The sequence below is a fragment of the Ctenopharyngodon idella genome, chromosome 17, assembly GCF_019924925.1.
Source record: "Ctenopharyngodon idella isolate HZGC_01 chromosome 17, HZGC01, whole genome shotgun sequence".
NCBI classification, from domain to species: domain Eukaryota; kingdom Metazoa; phylum Chordata; class Actinopteri; order Cypriniformes; family Xenocyprididae; genus Ctenopharyngodon; species Ctenopharyngodon idella.
In genome coordinates this window covers 27102785-27123584 of record NC_067236.1, presented here as the reverse complement: position 1 = coordinate 27123584, position 20800 = coordinate 27102785, and the positions used below count along the sequence as shown (strand labels likewise).

The following is a 20800-nucleotide window of genomic DNA, read 5'->3' as shown; positions in this document are numbered from 1 at the left end:
GAATGCATTTCCTTCAGCCTGAGGCTTATTCATTTCACTTTTAGTGTGAAAGGGCCTTTACATTTGCCAAAAATATAACTTTTTTTGTTGTTATAAAAAAAAAAAACAGGCCAGCCATGATGATAAAAAGTAATGTAACGCAAAAAGTAATGTAAAGCATTACTTTCTATAAAACGTAACTAACACAATTAATTACTTTTTTAGGGAGTAACGCAATATTGTAATGCATTACTTTTAAAAGTAACTTTTCTCAACACTGTCTGTCTATACTATAGCTATATCCCAATATCTATCTATCTATCTATCCCTATGCTATCTACTGTATCTTTCCCTCTGTTTACACATATTTCTCTGTATATATCTGCCTCTCTCTCTCTGCCTACTTTATACTGTATATTTATAAACTGTATATACTGTCTGTCTGTAAATTTATTTATACAGTAGATGAAAACAAGTAGGCCTATTGATTTTGGCAACATGAATTAAAAATCACTGTGCTGCTCATAGTACCCACCAAAATAAGTTTTTATTAACAGTGTAAAGTCATAATAAATAAAGTACCGGATCACCTTCTAGCAGTGTTGTTAACATAATTTTTCTGTCATTTTAATTCATTACTTCCACTTTTAACGCAGTAGCAATAACAGCAGTAACTGTAATTTTGGGGGAAACTATGATTACCATGGTAATCCAAGGTTGGATTTCCACAGTGCTTTTAGACATATTGTCTGCTGCACGTCTCCACAGGCTTGAGCTCAACTTTTCCAGAATGTTTCAGTAATAATATCAAATTATGTCTTGGTAATATTATGATCAGGGTGAGAGGCAAACATTATAAATGTTGTGCGTTCCTCTCATTAATGTTTTATCGGGGAACACGCGGCGAAGTGTGTCAAAGCGAATCCCACATGACATACGCGCACACAGATTCAATTAGATTTTCAATTTCGTGCAGATATGTATTAAATGACTCTGATTTTTCATCGCATTTTATTTTCCACCTGTGGCTAATGTATAATGTATGTGCTGTCAACCTTTGACGTTTAAATTCTGGTACTCTCACGAGGTTTAAATACATGCAAACACCTGTTAATTATTTTTCATCCATTGAATTTAAATGACTCCTAAAGGTTTGATTACTGCCATTTGAAGTCATGCAGATCTGATGAAGAAAAGCAGATGCTCTCTCTCGGTGATATATGATGGGCCTTCAGTATATGGTAAGTTCAACTTTTTCTAGTCTCAATTTCATTTAATGTTTGTGAAATTTTAAAATAGTTTAACAGTGCTATTTTTATTATCTGCAACACCATAGTAGTCACTGTTAAAGGTTTAGTTCACCCAAAAAATGAAAATTCAGAAAAAGTATTCTCATCGTTTTATAATATTACGGTTGAACCACTGTAGTCACATGAATTGTTTTAAATATGTCTTTAGTAGCTTTCTGGGCATTGAAAAAGGAAATGATCTTGTTGTCGATGCAGGCCTCACTGAGCCATCGGATTTCTTCAAAAATATCTTAATTTGTGTTCTGAAGATGAATGAAGGTCTCACGGGTGTGGAACGACATGAGGGTGAGTAATTAATGACGTCATTTTAATTTTTGTGTGAACTAACCCTTTAAATCCATGGGTAGTTCTTCAACATTATGGCCAATCTAACTAGTTTTTATAAATCAAACATTTGTGTTGATGTTGAAAAATAGTAGCCTAAATAGATTTAGAATGAATCAATATCACACCAATAACATAATTTCCAAAGTGTTACTAAAGTAAAACCATGGTAAAAAGTTGTATGGGAAATTTTGTAGGCATATTTGTAATCATTTTGTTTTGTTTCAAATGTGTGGCTCGTACATAAATGCCGATAGCCACACTGTCAATAAAACAAATGAATAGTCTAGATTCCACTCAGTTGTTACCAGCTATAAAATCTCAGCTATGCTTCACAAATTTTAATGTACTGCATTAATTCAAACCCACCATGTCCTTGATCCAAATGCCTGTGGCAGGCTGTTGGTGCTGTAGTACAATAGGTGAGTGTAGGTTGTGTGTGAGGATTGAGTGGACAAAAGGCCCAATATTTCTCTGCGCAAATGACCCACTTGGGCTTTAGGCCATTAGCCGGGTGAGGATCTCAACAAATTATGCCATCTGCACTGTGTGTGTCCGCTGGATGAGGAATGAAAAAAAACCAAAAACAATAGATGGATTACTTTGGCTCACATGGTCGCTTCACAGTGTGCCTGGTGGTGAAAGTCCCTGGACGCTTAGAGAGCCATCGTGTGTCATATACAAAGGTTTGGACTGGTTTTATGTCCTAAGCGTAGCAGTTGTAACAAGGCAAGGCCGCACTATTGAGGGATAATTCAGTCCTGACAGCAGTTAACATGACCTGTTCTGCCTTCCAGCAGTATGTTCGTCAGAGATGGTTCCATCCACAAGTGCTTTTCCCGGAGAATGAGCGAGACAGACGGATGGAGGGATGGCGACATTAGTTTCCTGTTCATGCTGCGTTTGTTGTGTGAAAAGTGCTTTCTTTTATTGAAAAAGAATTGCACTCCGTTTTTATTGTTTGCATATCACATTAAAGCTGCGTTTCATTCTGCGGGAGAATCGTTGCGGAAGCGCCAGCCATTACTGTGATTGATTTTTCGGTCGGCAGGCGCGTGGCTGTGCTAGATCCATCACGCGTTCTCCCTGCTCTTTGCTCACACTCTCGCAGAGAGTGAAAAACAATCACCCTCGTTTCTCCCCAGCAGCGAGGCAGCGCCGCCTCTTTCTGTTTTGGGTGTCTATTAGCTTCCCAGACTTCAATAGATTATAATAATGGTTATTGTCCCTTGTGTCACATTATAGATATGAGTTGATGCTGCATCCCTGTGAAAGAACATTTCAGCTCATAGTGTGAGACTAGTAACCCATCCTTGAATCGTACTGGGAGGATTCCAGGCTAACGGATTTCACCACTTATTTCAATTATGGGGGGCCAACTCTTATACGTGTTCTCTTGAGTTATTTTCTGCCACTGAGTGCAGAGAAAACAGCACAGTTGTTGAAGATGTGCGCAGATCCACCTCTGCTGTGTAAACAATGTTTATTGAGTATTGTTGATGGGAATCGGTTGAGTGGTTTAAGTAGTATGGTTCGCATTATATCCTATTACGCCGCTGGATCATATTCATGCTTATAGTGTGTTCAAGAGCACTGTTCCATTTCTTGGCATCCCTCGTGTACAGGTCATTTGCACTCAGGTAGGTTCGACTCAGATAATGCAGCATAAATAATGCAGGATGAATGCAGCATTTAAGAATTGTTAGATATAAACTCGTAATTGCGAGACTGAGGGATAAAAAGACTGGCTTTTTTCTTAGAATTGTGAGTTTATATCTCCCAATTCTGACTTTATAGCTCGCAATTGCAAGTTTATATCTAACAATTCTGAGAAAAAAGTTTTAGAATTTATATCTCGCAATTCTGACTTTATATCACGCAATTCTGACTTTATAAAACGCAATTCTGACATTATATCATGCAATTCTGACTTTATAAAACACAATTCTGACATTATATCACGCAATTCTGACTTTATAAAACGCAATTCTGACATTATATCATGCAATTCTGACTTATTAACGCAATTCTGACTTTATAACACGCAATTCTTACTTTATAAAACACAATTCTGACATTATATCACGCAATTCTGACTTTATAAAACGCAATTCTGACATTATATCATGCAATTCTGACTTATTAACGCAATTCTGACTTTATAACACGCAATTCTGACTTTATAAAACGCAATTCTGACATTATATCATGCAATTCTGACTTATTAACGCAATTCTGACTTTATAACACGCAATTCTTACTTTATAAAACGCAATTCTGACATTATATCATGCAATTCTGACTCATTAACGCAATTTTGACTTTATATCACGCAATTCTGACTTTATATCACGCAATTCTGACTTTATAAAACGCAATTCTGACATTATATCATGCAATTCTGACTTTATAAAACGCAATTCTGACTTTATATCATGCAATTCTGACTTTATAAAACGCAATTCTGACATTATATCATGCAATTCTGACTTTATAAAACACAATTCTGACATTATATCACGCAATTCTGACTTTATAAAACGCAATTCTGACATTATATCATGCAATTCTGACTTATTAACGCAATTCTGACTTTATAACACGCAATTCTTACTTTATAAAACGCAATTCTGACATTATATCATGCAATTCTGACTTATTAACGCAATTCTGACTTTATAACACGCAATTCTTACTTTATAAAACGCAATTCTGACATTATATCATGCAATTCTGACTCATTAACGCAATTTTGACTTTATATCACGCAATTCTTACTTTATAACACACAATTCTAACTTTATAACTCACAATTGCGACTTCATATCACGCAATTCTGAGATAAAAAGTCAGAATTGTGAGATAAAAAGTCGCAATTACCTTATTTATTTTTTATTCTGTGGTGGAAACGAGTTTCCATAGTATGTTTAAAGAGTTAGTTCATCCCAAAAATGAAAATTCTGTCATTATTTATTCACCCTCATGTCGTTTCAAATCCATAAGACTTTCGTTCATCTTCGGAACACAAATTAAGATAACTTTTGCAACTTGATCTTTGACACTTCAAAAAGTTCATAAAGAGATCGGAAAACTAATCTATATGAATCAAGCGGTTTAGTCCAAATTTTCTAAAGAGACTCGATCGCTTTTTATGATGAACAGATTTAATTTAGGCTTTTTACTCACATATAAATATTGATCAGTGAACATAAACAGAAGCCCAGCCGAACATGAGAACAAACCTCTTCGGAAGCGTAAACGTGCTGTGTAACACACGAGAATGAACCTCATTGGTTACTCAGCAGGTTTCAGCTTCCGGAAGAGGTTTGCTCTCATGCATCATTCAGGTTCGGTTGAGCTTGATCGATTGATTAAGTTTTAAGACTTCTTAAAACTCAGTAGGAGGTATTACTGTGTGAATCTCATGAAAATTTGTCCAGAATAAATTTCACCCCAAAATCAATAAATTAGTTTTTGTCTTGTTGTTTAGTTATTTATTCGTTGTCAAAAGTTGCACATTATACCCCAAATCCTCATCCCCATTATGCATCATTAGATTGTCATTATTATAATACAGTATTTTATAATACCATTAATGCTAAATGATAAATGTTGAAAAAAATCATTGTATTAAAGGCAGCACAACAAAAACGGCCTTGATTTATTATACAATTTAATACATTCTCACATTACACTAATGTGAATGAGATTATTTATTTATTTAATTGTGTTTAAGTAATGAGAATAATTTTTTTAGTGTTATTTATTTTTGCATGGAAATGAGAATGGTGGAATATATGCAAAATTGTCATTAAAATAATTTTACAATGTAAAATTATTCTAAAATATGCTTCATTTTCTTATAAAAGAAAGATATACTTTTTTCTTTCTTTCTTTTCATATAAGGGAAAGATTCACCATAAAGTGAAATATTAAAAGTAAATCAAATGAAGCTTTTTGCCTGTAATCATATGTGAATGTTTTTTTTCAGCCTGATCTGTTGAATAAGTTTAGCATTAGAATGTGAACCCACAGAAATCACTTCTTCTAGGCAATAACATGACTATTTACCAATGTTCTGCTTAGTGCAGAAACATATTCATATTTTATTTTCTGTAAGTGTTGCCTGAAATATCATTTGAAAAATGCGTATTTCTAATCCTTTGATTGCACTAAGCAAGCACTTCGCACAGAAATTATGCTACATTAATTCACTTAAGTGCCTCGGGCAAAATATTATATGATGAAGACATTCATCTGGGCTTTGTATTTTTTTTTTTTTCTTTTTTTTTTTCAAATGCGTTCGAAGATGTTATAGAGGAAGGTTGAGTAATTAACTGAGAGGAACATTAATTGTCTTATTCTTGTGACTGCTGTAGGTAAATCATTTTAATGTGTACAGAGATTATGATATAGGAAAGGGATGGACACACATAGTTCATTTCATCAATAGCGTCATTGACATATATTTTTTTTAAGAATGTTGAAAATTGTATATATATATATATATATATACCAACAAAACAAAGAATACCCCATGTTGTTTTGCTCCCCCTCTCGGTTTACTACAGAACTTCCGGTGCACTTGCTGCCTGTACATTTTACATTTAAACAAGCCACTTGAGGACATTTTACAGTGATTTTACCATAATGAAAGGGTCATGTGAAGTGTGATATGGAAAAATCATTGTAACATCCTCAAGTGGCTTATTGTTTTCCTAAAACAGCAACATCAATATGATGACAGACACTTATGTTCAATAAATAATTGCATTAGTTCATGAAAATAAACAATTCTCCTGCTAAGTAATATAGTTCATTAGCTCAACTGCTGGCTGTTTATGGTTGCCAAGCAACGTAATGAACAAAGATGAGTGTGAGTGCACATTAATATAGAATTCAATTGATGTGCAATCACAGGTGTGATATTTTGGTGTTCATCCAATCATACTGTACTATTTGTTTGTTTATTAAAGAAAAATCATGAACATTTGCTCTCATTATAGGTTTTTATTGTGGCATCATGAGAGTAATTTTTGCAACCATAATTATATATTAATGCATTTATATATTTAATTTATGTAAATCACTGTTTGCTACATTTCATTTTTGTAACATACTCATAAAGATCTTGCTTTATACTGAGATGTGCTGCTATTTTCATATGTTTAGTCGCACTTGAACATTAGTCCTGGGGAACACAAACAGAATTCCATCCTACAGCTGCTGCAAAGGCTGGATCTTTTTGCCAGACGTTCAGAGGCCAGAGCATTTGGCAGCTCAGTCGGTTTCTATTACTGAAACGTTATTGAACATGATTAACTGCTTGATCTGAAAATGTACAGATTTGGAAAGCTCTTGTGCTCACAAGTCTGGCTTCATTCACATAACATAAAAGTCAATAGCTCCTTTTGTTTTTTACACAACAGTCAAGGACACAAGCATTTTTTTCTTTACACATATCTGTTATTTTAAAAATGTGCTCACAATTCAGCCTTGGTTTAGACTGATTTTACTCTGTACAGGTTGCATTAAAGCAGGAAATATGTTGTGTGTTACTTTCCTTTTTAATGATATGCAAATTCTGCATAAATATATTTACAAAGAAATCACAATCTTTTCAGTGTATCTTCAATGTTAATTATTAATTTGCGAGCACAGTGGACCAAATGCAGGCACAGTGTTTTGAACCATCCTTCATTCCAGAATTGCATCATCACTTGTGACAATCAAATGCTTACTAACTGTTTAGAATTTGTATACTTACTGACATAAAATCTAGAAAGATATTTCAGCCTTTAAAGGGTTAGTTCACCCAAAAATGAATTTTCAGTCGTTAATTACTCATGTCGTTCCAAACCCGTAAGACACAAATTAAGATATTTTTGATGGAATCCGAGAGCTTTCTGAACTCTCTATATACAGCAATGTCATAACAAATTTCAAGGCCCAGAAAGGTAGTAAAGACATCGTTAAAATAGTCCAAGCAGATCTTGCCATCTCCCCCATGAAATTGCGGTATGCGGTATGCCACTGAGTTTACATTGTGAGCACATTAGTCAACTGTTATTTAGATAAGGGAAAAGTTTCAGTTGAGACTCTTTGATCCTTAGGAGGTGCTTTTCACATAAGCATCCAGAGTATTTTAGTCACATGGACTAATTTAACAATGTCTTTACTACCTTTCTGGACCTTGAAATTTGTTATGATATTGCTGTGTATAGGGAGATCAGAAACCTCTCGGATTTCATCAATTTGTGTTCCGAAGATCTTACGGGTTTGGAATGACATGAGGGTGAGTACTTAATGACAGAAATTTCATTTTTGGGTGAACTAACCCTTTAAAAGGATAAATATAAAAGTATTTGAGAGAAGTATAAATTGCCCAAAATAACATCACTGTCTTTCCCCATCAGATGCTGTTTCACCCCCAAGAAAAAAAAACTGATGTCTCCACTTGTGTCCAGGTCCCTTGTGTCCATGCCCCCAAGATCTGCGGTATGCCACTGAGTTTACATTGTGAGCACATTAGTCAACTGTTATTTAGATAAGGGAAAAGTTTCAGTTGAGACTCTTTGATCCTTAGGAGGTGTTTTTCACATAAGCATCCAGAGTATTTTAGAAAAATTCCCCCCTCTTACTCAATCTGTTTTTTGAAAAAGAAACGAGAAGCGCTGTTACAAAGCTCCCTGCTGAGGAGGTGGACTCAGCCCCAGGCTGATCATATGGCCGGCGGCCTGATTCGTGCAGCTCTTGACAGATATAAGCAGCCCAAATTTCCCCCTGTTTTGCAGTCTGCCGCTCCATGTGTTGCTTATATTTATAGCCTTGGCTGTAGTGTCCGTGCACATAATAGTTTTAGCATTGCTGCCACATTTATAATAGAGAACACTTCAGAGTGGTAGCATTTTGGGGGTTTAATATTGGTATGTTTTAAAGGGCAGAGCTAAAATCAAATAGTTTTCAATGTCATGAGGCTTTCTATAGTTGTTTTCAATCTGTTAGTGATAGAAAAAAAAGTATGTGTTTTGGTACTAAAAAACTAGAAAGACACGCAAAAGCGTATTTATTTCCTCAGGCTTCAGGTGACATCTGTTGTGATCTTAGCAGATGCTCCCTTTTTTGTAAGATCGGTTTGCTTGCAATGTTCACGTCATTTGCAAAAAAAAAAAAAAAAGTTGTGATTTGTGTGCTTTCATGCTGCTGACGTCAAGAAGGTATTTTGTTATGACATACTTTAGTCCTACTTGAGTCATTTATCTGAATTGCAGAAGGGGGAAAAAAACCTTGTCTCAGTACATGGTCAGATATCAGCTGTATTAAAGGAGTAATTCAAACAAATATCTGCTCATCCTAATGTCATATTAGTTTTTATGTTTTATTTTTTTATTCTGTATAAAAGGAAATAAGATGCTAGGCAGAATATCCAGGCTGCTCTTTTCCATACAACTTTGTACTGTCAGTCTACAAAAAACACCATTGTTAAGTGTAATGTGATCTGAGCAATATTTTTCAAGTCTTCCAATTTTAGCTATTGCATTTCTCCAGGAGACTATGAACGTATCACATGTTGTATTTAAAAATATCAGTGTAAATATTCAACCTAACACCATTTGACAAATCTTAACAAGACTACAAACTGTGAAAATGCTGGAGATCAGTCTCTATGTTACCTCTGTATTAAAAAAAATATTAGTATTAGTTGAATTATTGAATTTTACTAGATTTCTCTAAAAACAAGATTTGATATGTCATTTTGCAAAAAAAAAAATAAAAAAAATAAAAAATCTTAAAGTTTTAAATATATTTATAGATATTTATACGGCAAAATAACACAAGGATACCAAGAACATTGTTTTTTGGCACTTTAAAATGTTCTTTATTAGATCAGTTTATAAATTATTTTACAAATATTTTATGCCTTTTTTCAGGTAATGGATATCAAATAGCTATCCATCTCTGTCCATCTACAAATACCCCGAGAGAGGATCTGGCACAGCGGAGGACTTATCAGCCGTCTGTAGAGTGTAGCCCTGGGTTACACACGGAACAATGGCATTCTTTCAGTTAACACCAGAGACACTAGGACCCAGCGAGACGCTTCCCTCCTCATCAGGCTCCCTTAGTTCCAGAGCTCAGTGAGCGGTCTCAGAACAGAGTGCAAAGAGAGAGAGAGAAAGAGGGAGGGAGAGAAAAAAGCCAAGTGAATGTTAGAGCCCACTGTGGTCACTGCTGAAATACTGAATCTGAGAGAAATGGAGGGATTAACCAGTCGGATTTAAAAATCTGGAGCTCATGCGGAGGCAGCCAATCAGGGGACGATCTGGATTAAAAGGTTTGTGTGTGATTGATCATTCTTGCTGTAATCTATCAGGGCTTTCTGTTTTGTCAGGAGTCAGCCGGTGTGCAAGAGCGTTTAGACACCACTGGGAGCTGGTGAGTCTAGTTACGTGTGGGACATGTGCTACTTGCGCTGGATGAAATATTGTGACAGCAGAGACAGGAAAGAGGACAAGCTCCTGTCACTGAGGAATGGGAGTCACTGCAGCTGTAAACAGTGCTGGAAGAGGTCTAGACCGTCCCTGGCTGAGCGTGCCTCGGGGGTCGTTCCCTTCCTGTCCTTGTAGACGGCTTGATGTTTTTCTTGGTGCCGATGAAGCAACATCTCACCCTCAGGGTGTAGGGCACTCTGTTCTGGTCGTTAATGTTTGTATTTGATGTTCTCGAGTTCAGCACCCAGGGGTTCTACGTGAGGAACTTTGCTCCGAGACTTGTCAACAAATGCAGTGTTAAATAAAGCAGCCACCGAGTGAAGTTTGAATGTGCTCGCTGGGTGGAAAACAAGTCAGCGCAGGGGAGTAGTTGGACACAATGCTCCAAATGATTTCACCTGCTTAAACCAAGGAGACAGAGAGACTACTAGGAAACTATGCAGTGAGTGCTTAAGAGAGAGAGAGAGAGAGAGAGAGTGTGTGTGTGTGTACTACTTCCTATAAACACTTAAAGAGTGTTCCCATTCTTGTCTGTGAGGATAAACATAGGCATATTCTTACTTTTTTATTATTGGTTCATTGCTAGGTTTATTTCCTTGCTGAACTGGGATAATGAAGCTTTCTCATTGTAATCTGATAGTTTTAAGTTGCAACTCTTCACTTCAGCTGTCTTTTCTGTGCACGCTTGGACACAGCAGCTGAAAGTCCTGTTCTAGATGCGTGCTCCATGTCAGTTTTTTGCTTCGCAACTGTAATCTGTATTCTCTCTGTTCATTTGCATTCGTGGGCATTAAGTTCTGCTCATCCACAGTCTACTGCTAAAACGAATCACATGAATGTGTTGGTACACAGCACATCCTGTGGATTTATTGTCATTAGAGCTGAACTCTGGTAACTCTGGCCGTTCCGCTGAGCTTTGAGCTTTCTGCGGCTGTCTGTCTGCAAGTGTCTTTACCACAGTGCTATAGCAAGTTCTTTCTGGGAATCTAAGATGCTGAGCTTGTGTTTTCCACAAGAGTTTCCATTTTCATCCTAAAAATACTGAAATACCTTGATAGCAATGTCCCTTTTATAAAAAGCTTGTGGCATGGAGGCTGTTTTGCTAGGGGAAAAAAATCGTCGCTAGATGTTTCTATAAATATGTAGAGTGTACAATAAAGACAGTTTTGTTTTGTTGTATGCTGGCGTTTCGTGCCGTGCCGTGCCGTGCTGTGCTGTAAGTTTTCCCTGACCCTCTGTTTCCATGGCCCCCTCATGTGGCCGCTCTTCACCGCCTATAGCACGAGCTATCTCCGCCTATGAAAACACGGCGCGTGATTGGCTGATCCTGCAGATGCACAGGAAGTTCAGGGTTTCTAATAACCACCCAGAGACACAGTTACCATAGAGACAAAGATAAGCCCCCTTACTAAAAAAAAAAGGAAAAAGCCTGCATGTCATCACAGCAGCCTGCAGAAAGCGTCTGCGCTCGCTCGCTCTCTCTCTTCTGCCAGTTCTCCTATTAGCAGCTGCTCAAACAGTACAGCCCCTGCCTTATGAAGGTTGCCTCAGGTTTTCTTCTCTCACCGCTCTTCAAATGCACTCTGCACTTAACGTGAGTTCTGCTTTGCTTTTTACAAACTTTCCTCAAATCCTTAATATGTCGTTGCTGCGCTCGTGCACTCACTCGTGTAAACTTCTGGTGAGCGCACAAGAACTGGAGGCTTTTAGCAAATCTAAAGCATTGACCCGTGCCTAGAGGGCATGTTTGTGCTTTTGTGTGCATCCTTTCCTGTGGTTTGCACAGACCGTAATGTTGTCCGTCCGTCTGTCTGCCCAGAGCTATTTGTGGGATTTTGATGTAATGGCAGGCTGCGTGTAATGTTGATACCACAGGCTGCACATTAATTGATTTCAGGAGTATTGTTGAGGCGTATTGTTAAAATGCTGCCTCTCAGACCAAAAGCATTTGAAGGACTTGAGGCTAAAGTCCAGTTCCTTTCTTTTCTGAGTTCTTCTGGTTTTAGCGAGCATCTCCTGCAAGTTTTCCTCAACAGTTGGAGGGGAAGCTGTGGGGGCTGGGGCTGAGGAGCTGTTTTGTGTGACGTGCCGAAGGGAGGCAGAGCCGCTGGTGAAAGGGCTTCCTGTTGACGGGAGTCTTGTGTTATCTGAGGAAAGGCCTGTTGGCAGGAAATGTGTCAGCCGCTTGTTTTCTTTAAAGTAAGAGGATGTGTCGTGGATCGCTTGTTTTGTCTTCGGTGGGAGGTTTGGAGAGGGATGGGATATTTCTTTGCTCTGAACTTTTGTGAAATTTGATACATGTTGCCTTGACAATTTTTCCTCAGTTGGTACACGCCGCCATTGTCATCATGGCGTGCGAACAAAGCCCTTGAAAGATCCAATATCCTCAAGCAAAACTGTACGCCCCACCATACACCCTTTCAAATTCAAATGCCATACAAATTCCTGCCTGGAAAGTGACTATTATAGTTCTGATTTGGTTGTCGGTGCAGTATGAGCCAGTCTTAGAGGAGGGTTTAAGCATGTCCGTTTACACTCGCAGCATTGTGAGACCCCCCCATCTCTCGTTTGGCACATTTGCATTTCGGGAGATTAAGCATCAGAAGTTTCCCAGTATGGTGGGTGGCTGCTGGCCCGGGGCGTGCAGAGAGCCGGCATTATTTAAGCATGCTGAGCCGCGGGATGAGACCGGGGCGCCGTCCGTCCGTCACAGTTGAGAGGTGAAGTTGGCTGCCGAGGAGGTCAAGGCGCTTTTTATTTTGAGGCAGTGGAGTGTGGGGCTCCTCAGCGGTGCACCTCGTCTTCTTTGTCTGTCTGAGATCTTGTAACAACAGCCAGTGGCTTGTCAACGGACCGAGTTTCGCGCCGCCCCTCATGAACATTAAACAGCACTGCAAATCAGAGACGAGCGCTCGACGAGGCAGAGAAATATGTCAAAACATCAGAGGAGTAGACAGGCAAAAAAACACCTGATGGGAAAGAATAGGAAATATGCATGATGGTTCTGATTCAGAGTTTCGCTCAACGCTCTACTGTCGCTCGTCTTCTAGACCGTAAAGTGAATACGGAAGAGGGTAGATACGGATATTCTTATTAAGTGTTTTCGCTTGCGATTTGCAGCTGAATTCTCCAGGGCCGTTTCCTTGTGATGTGTAGCACGGCAAATCGTTGGAGTCTGTGATAAAGGTCTCCAGTCAAAACGCATCTCCTCATCGGGTGTTCTGTCGTGTGTGACTGAAGGCATCACGTCCTCAATCAAAATGAGGCCATACATCTTCACCCCTCCACGCTATCTCCCCTCTATCGCTCTTTCCCCCTGGTGACCTTCAAGCTTTTTATTTTATCTCTATCCTAGTGATTAAGTGTCTGGAATGCATGTGATGATGGTGGCAGCCTAATGAATGATAGACCCTTGGCAGCAGTACCTCTGGGAAGCACGTTTACTGCTTGCTGAGCTCTGGCTGAAAGTGGGTGAGCTACAAAGACATGTTTTGAAACTGGTACTTGTCTTGTGTTAATCTAAAATTAACTTCTATCCAGTTCTAATATCTACCTTTCACTTACTTTCCCTGTTTTTGTTTCATTCTTGCGCCGTCTCTCCTTATTTTTGGTGCCTCTCTGGTTGCACAAGAGGGAAAAAATAACTGTAAATTTGATGAAAACACTTGGGCTTCCAGCAGAGACAAATGAGAAGTGTAGCTGCTGCCGAAATGGCTGGCCACTTAGGTCCAGTGTGAGTGCACAACCGGCTCTCCAATGCACTGGAATTATATCCCCAGCCGACCGCTGCCGATCAAATAATAACATACTCTAGAGCGGTATTGACACTCAAGTTCACACCTGGGTCAAAAGGCCTGTGCTGCAGGCGTGATGGAGGATTGTGCCCCAGAGTGCTCACTGACTGTGGCAGCTCTTTACTGTGGCTTACAGAACATAATTGTTAAGAGCTTTAAGGAACGTTCAGACCCTTTCAAAACAATGTGTTTGCTTACACTCCACTATTATTATTGCTTGGGCGACAAAATTAATGTTAGGTGTTTGTTTAAATCCCTAGAACTAAGTATTAAACTGAAGTATGTAACTCGTGCTGCTCTGTTTGTGCTACAGACATGATGAAGCCTCAAATTGTGTAGGCTTTTTAAGGAGATATTAAAGAGGTGTTATTTGTGACATTCAAATTCGCCTGCTGGATTATAAAACAGGCAAAAAACAAACAAAAAAACAGACTTGCATTGATGGAGGGACCCAATATGGATTGAATCCAGTAGACTGTATTGTCACATTTTTATTTATTTTTTTATTTTGTTCCCTTCTGTCTTCCCTCTTCGTACTACAATTATAAAATTATTAAATAATTTTATTTAATATACACATTATTCTGTAATTTTATATACAGTAGATTATTCTATATAAAGGTTCCTGCCTACTTCTTCCCTGAACTTGAACTTTGTTAAAGTTACGTTTGATCACTAAAAATCACATTATTTTATTTAATTCTAATAAAACAGCCACAAATGCTGAATTACTACTCATACAGATCACTTTATTTGACGAATTAAAATTGTGGGGTAACGCAGTGCTGTTTTACTTGGTCAAAACAATCATACTAATACACTTGAGTGTGTTGAAAGTTATAACATTACATTTTAAGACACTAGTTGCACATTGCTAGATCAATATTAGAATATCATATTAATAAAAGCTGGATGACTTTGTTGTTAAATGGCATGCAATTCATTTTAAATATATTGTATGGCAGAGAAAATGTATTATTGTTACTACAAATAAAACTCTGATTTTGCGATGTTAGCCACTTGACAAAATAGTGTTGAGGCACGGTAAATCAAGAAAACGAGATTCAAAAAATAAGACTAAGTGTGTTGAGCTATATAACAATGATTCATTCTCTGTTGATAAAGATATCCAAGCAGTTGCTCTCTTGTTTACTAAACAAATAATATATTAAAGCGTTTTTGGTGTTTTCGTAGTTTCTACGGAAGTAAAACGAGGGTAAGAGAGAGAAACGGATTTGACGTCAGGCAACGCAATGACATGGGCCGTTACACTGGTTAAAATTGCGGATTTCTGTGGATTTAAACATTGTTGGAAACATTTGGGATAATATAAGTACACGTCAACAAAATATATAACATTGTTCTAGTGGTTTTTGGATATTTTAATCCAAAAATCTTACATATTGTACCTTTAATGGTTTAAAATGAGAAGAAAGCAGGCATTTTTCCTCTGCATTGAAGCACTGGTGGCTTTGTGTGTGTGTGTTGTGTGATGATAGTGGAGAAAGGCTGTGGTTCTGGGCCTAGTGGATCAGTGTTGTTAAGAGGGCTTGCATTGTTCACACTGATCCTATTGTCCTCTGTTCTGCAGGCATCAAGGGCATTGAAAACTCTGGCTGTACAGCCAGTGGACATGGTCTATTCCCACTTACAGCCAGAGATGATCGCCCAAGGACACAGAAACATACACATTCTCAAACCCAGATACGCATACAGGTCATATAGGGAGTCAGCTTTCAGATAAAAAGTCTAATGTAGCTGATTGGAACAGTCTGCAGCGTTTTATGTCGTTTGAGTGAGTGGTTTTCGGATCCAGCTGTAGCCTTCAGAGGCGGTTTATTAACAGAACCGCACTTCCGTAGTGGGCTTCTTACAAACCTGCTGAATTTTCTGCTCATTTCTGACAACTCCCAGTGGAGCTGATGCCCTGATTGTTTGAGAAACCTGACAAGTGCAAGCCATCTCAGAGTTCAGCTTGAACACATCCTCGCAGGCCAGATCTCATTCGGAAAACTCGGGAGAATCAAGTCATTTCCATCTCTTCTCCCGGTCTATCATCAGTGTCATATTTCATTGATATTGCTTTCATTTTTGTTCTGTCAGGGAGGGCATAGCCCTGCTGTCGAGCATATAAACAACTGTATTTTACGGGGCTCTTGTGCAGCGGGGTGGCTCTCAGCTTCATTTTCGGCGCACTATGGTTTGTATCATTCTCTCTATTCGTCACAGACGCACACACACATCCTGTGCCTAATCACAAGCCCAAGGCAGAATGTGTCTTCAGTGAATGACTGTCACCTCTCAGTGTCAAAACACATTCAAAACATTGTTGACATCCAGGCACTGACTCTGCATCGATTTACTACTCAAGCGAAAGTGTTTTATCACGCCGAACGTTGAGAGTTTTTTTGTCAACTTTATTTATTTTGAGAGTGCAAATTCTTTGCTGGTGGCTCCCTCAAAGCTGCGCTACATTTGCCGCTTTTAATGTGCAAATCAACTCGTTCATAGCCACCACCACTTCCCATAGATGCCGAGCAACAATCCTCTTCTGCTTTCACGCATACGCACTCTGCTTTTCTCTTTTTTTCTCACACTATAACACTTTTCTCTTTAGCTTTACTTAGCAGTGTGCCCCCAGTCCACTTGACCTGTTTTCACTCAATAACTGTTCATTTAGCCTGGAAAAGGGGACCGTTTCTAAAGAGGCATCCCGGCTCCTCAGGCTTTATGAACGAGCTCATCAGATGAAGAGTGGTTGTAGGAGTGTTAGTGACTCGTGGAAAGCCCTGAGCCTGGCCTGAGCCCTCATTAATGACTTTAGAGAAGAGGCCAGCACTGATGAGCCTAACCCCTCGAATTACTCCGCTTTCGTGCGAGCCAATGCATTGTAATGCTTGTTTGAATTTAATGAAATGCCAGATGAGGATCGGTTCTTGATTGGGAGAGGGCTTGGAGTGCTCTGGGAGCCATTCCCGGTTAACAAGTGCGAATTTCAGTTTTCACTTTGGTGGATTATGCAAGAGTGGTTTATTTTCTCAAACATCTGAATTTTTTATTTTATTTTTTACGTCGTAGTAACATGCTGGCAGGTTGGTGCGGAGTCTGACAGTTTTGTCTAGCACGGAAGTGGACCAAGTTCACATCCAGTTACTGATTAAAAAAAGGAATTTTGATTTTGGAAGAAGGCTTAGAGTGCTCTGGGATTCATTCAAAATTTTGACATGGTAGTAACACATGCTTGCGGGTCAGCGTGGAGTCTGACAGTTTGCGAACGGCGTGAGGATAGGGGTCTGACTGATACATCGCACTGAGACGTCTCCTCTGGGGGTAACACACCAGACCACACCAAAGGAGGGACAGTGCGACATGGGAGAAGAAACGTTGCACATTTGACAGCTATTCTGTTTTGCACTTTCAGTTTTTCTTTCTTCACCCAGCAACCCCCCCACCCCCTCCTTCTTGCCCTCCTCTTCCTCTCTTTTAGAATTTCTGTGCATCAGCACCTTCCCTAAGGTGGACGATCTAATCAGGATGGTATCATTTCTCTCTCCTGTGGCAAGCTTTGCCTCGGCAGCACCTGTCAAACGCTCTCTGTCAGAGGGCAGAGTGACTTTGAAACCCTACTAATGACCCTAGACAGCTTTTCTCTCACAATCTCTTCTGCAGATCTTGAAGATATGTGATTCATCTTGCATACAAATGATTTGTCAGCTTGAATTTGTGGTTTATCTGTGATAATGCGGGAATTAAATGCTTTCGAGAAGCATTAAAAATTAATACTATAGTAACAGTCTTCTTCAATGAGATGTTACATGACCAAAGAAAAATGTTTTTTAACAACTTACAGTAGTTCTTCATAAAACAATTAGACCTGTTAGTCTAGCACATAAGCGGACAAGGATCTGATCTCTACGGCCGTGTTTACACCTGGTATTAAGATGCGCTTTGGTCAATCGGATCACAAGTAGATGAGGCAGACACATACCCGTTTACACCCGGTGTTTTAATCTGTCTCTTTTGTCCACTTTTGACCACTTCTGTCCTGATTTCTTCGAGGGGAGGGTGAATATATGTTTTTTTTTTTCAGATCTTTCGATCTAACGGACAAAATAAGCTTGCGCAATTTACATATGAACGCGCACGTAGAGACGACGGAAAAACACGGAGAGCATCAGCTTTTGTTTCTGCTCTGATAGCCGCAAGATCACACTGAACGCTGTGAGAAATCAGGAATGGTGAGAGAACATTGTGCTTGGTATGTTTTTCATCTTTAAACCAAACTTGGGTCTTCAGCCGAAAGTTTAAATTCCGCCTGGCTATGCTTCCCATGATGTTTACGCATTAGGTCAGTAGGCGGAGAGTAGGCGGTCTTTTGTGGCTGTTCGAGTGCATTCGACCACGTGAGCGTTTGCATTAAGAAAACAATCCAGTCAAATGCGTTTTCGACTAGCTCTGGAAGTGGTCAAAGTGGAAAAGCTCAAAACGTTTTACACGTATATTTACCGTCATCCACTTGTGATCCGATCGACCAAAAGACATCTTAATACCAGGTGTAAACAGGACCTAAGTTATTATAAAATAATTTGATACTTTTTTTTTTTCATTCAATCTGAAGGGGCATGTAAGATAATTTATTCTAGGATGGTCATTATCTTCCAAATCACTTCTCATTCTCATGTTTTTGGTAGCAACACAAAAATATCTCTGAATTTGTTCCTGCTTTTTAATGTGCTTTTAGTGTGTTTGCCTCCATCCCTGCTGGAGTGCAGTTTCCTGTTCTCTCTGTTACCATGACATTATCAACAAGAACAAACTTTGGGCTTGTGACAGTCAGCCTCCACCAGTGTTTGCAGAAGATAAGTGAAAGAGCCACAGGTCTTCAGATGCCTCGACAACATGCCAAAGGGAAAATAAAGAGATGGACCTCTGGTCAGTCATGGTCTGTTTGGAATGTAGATTCGTTCCCCTCTCTGCAAACACTTTCCAGGCCAGAGCACTATGTGAACGCACTCCCTCGTGCTATGTTTTGTTTTAACTCGATTATCAGAAGAAAACCGCCCTTCCACGGCCATCGCGCTGCATTGTCCTGGCGGTTCGTCATATTTTTCCAGGCCGAAACAAATTCAATTGGAAATCTAATTCTGTTTGTAAGGGAGCTGATTAGCAGGGCAGCGTTTCACTGGGGACAGTTTATAGTGTGGTAATGGAATGACATGTATAAATTGTCATCTGACACAGAGATTAAGTGAACTGGAGCGCAGTAAACATCGCCGCCATGTCTCCTTGCGAGTTATACCCTTCACCTTGCTCTAGCTGGTTAAAACTCTTGGTTTAGTGATCGTGTATAGAATAGGGTCAGAAATTTACTTTTCCATTAAGGGGCAATTTTTGTCTCCTAGAATTGATTTCCAGGGACAATTTTTACCATAGTAAGGCAAAGGCTTGTTTTATTGTTACCTTATTAAATGTATCTATGTTGTCTTTTATGTTAAATTCTTAAATTTAACCAATTACTTCAATCAGTCAGAATACTAAAGACTGTTACCAATAAATTTTGATCAATATCAACAAAAGCGATCTTCACACTGCAGCAGATTGTATTTAACACTGTAAATAGCCTACATAAAGAATGTAAGTCATTACAGGGTAGGGCTGCGATAATTAGGGATGCAACGATCCGCCTTTTTCGCTTCCGATACCGATTCCGATACCTGGGATTCAGTATCGGCCGATACCGATCCGATATTCAAGTAATAAGAAAAGTGCTAAATTACCTAATAAACTGTATGCCTCACTTAGGGCTGTGACGGTCGGCATGACAACCGTGCCACCGCGGTCGTGGAGTGTCACCGGCGGTAGTGTGGCGTGTATATAATATATAATCTCAAAGGTCGCGTTAACCTAAAATTTTCCGTCATTGATGGAATTTTTTTTTAGCAGTGACGGAAAAAATCTGCAGCCTGTCCGTCATTTTGACAGATTATGTAACTTGTAACTGTAATTCCCACTCCTGTCCAGTTGGTGGGTGAGTGCGCTCCAGTGTGGCAGCAGAGCGCGAGTTCAGTCTCCAGAATAAAATGAAAACGATGCGTTTGATTACACACACCCAGTTTGTCCATTTTATTATATATTATATTATAATATTTATGCTTACATAATTAAGTTTCTAATCCATTTTGTTTTAAATAGTTTGTTTTAATTTTCTTGCTGCTGACTATAAGTTTATGGTCAACGAATGGCTTTTCTGAGGTATCGTGACATTGTTTACAACACTGATTGAACTGACGTGATACAGATTTCGGTAAGCTACTGTATCTTTCAACATATTTTTTTGATATTTATTCATGTTTATTTCCTTCTGTAAAGTAGTAAAGAGGAAGAGATGATCGTGTTCACTCACGAACGATCCTCAAAAATTGTTGAGATGAGATGAAAGATGAAAACTGAAAAGTGACGCACTTTTGAGACTTTAACTTTTTTTTTCATAATACTTTCTTTTCATAATATAAATAAATGCATAGCCTAGGCCTATTTGCTTATCCTATAAGTTTGTGAATAAACATGAAAATGTGGACGAAATCAGAAGCTATTAAATGTCTTATAATTAAAATATAAAAATTAAAATGATGCAGCAACATATGATAGATAGGACAGAACAAAAAAAAAATGCTATTAACAATCTTTCATTGTGCAAAAGTATTATAATATGAACGGCTCCCATACAGAGCGGCACAAAGCGCTTATGCGCATCCCGTGTGCAGAATGATGCGCTTGAAGCATCATGGAGTCACTGCGCGCAGCGGCAGCGCTCCGCATTGAAAAGTTCAAAGCACAAAGTGAAGGTATATTGATTAAGTATAATAATAGAAATGTTGATTCATCTTAGAGAGTTGAACGC

General features: G+C 38.8%; 1 protein-coding gene across 3 annotated transcripts in view; it reads left to right on the top strand.

Moving 5' to 3' along the window:
• The first annotated feature begins 9574 nt into the window (after positions 1-9574).
• foxn3 (forkhead box N3) overlaps positions 9575-20800 on the top strand; it is a 106597-nt gene continuing 95371 nt past the window's right edge. Inside the window, exon 1 of one of the 3 annotated variants that reach the window (XM_051869249.1) lies at positions 9575-9948. The gene's annotated coding sequence lies outside the window, so the exon portion shown is untranslated. Of the gene's footprint in view, positions 9949-10144; positions 10548-11535; positions 11700-20800 lie in introns of those variants that run through there. The other 2 variants (XM_051869250.1, XM_051869251.1) reach the window with 2 other exon arrangements.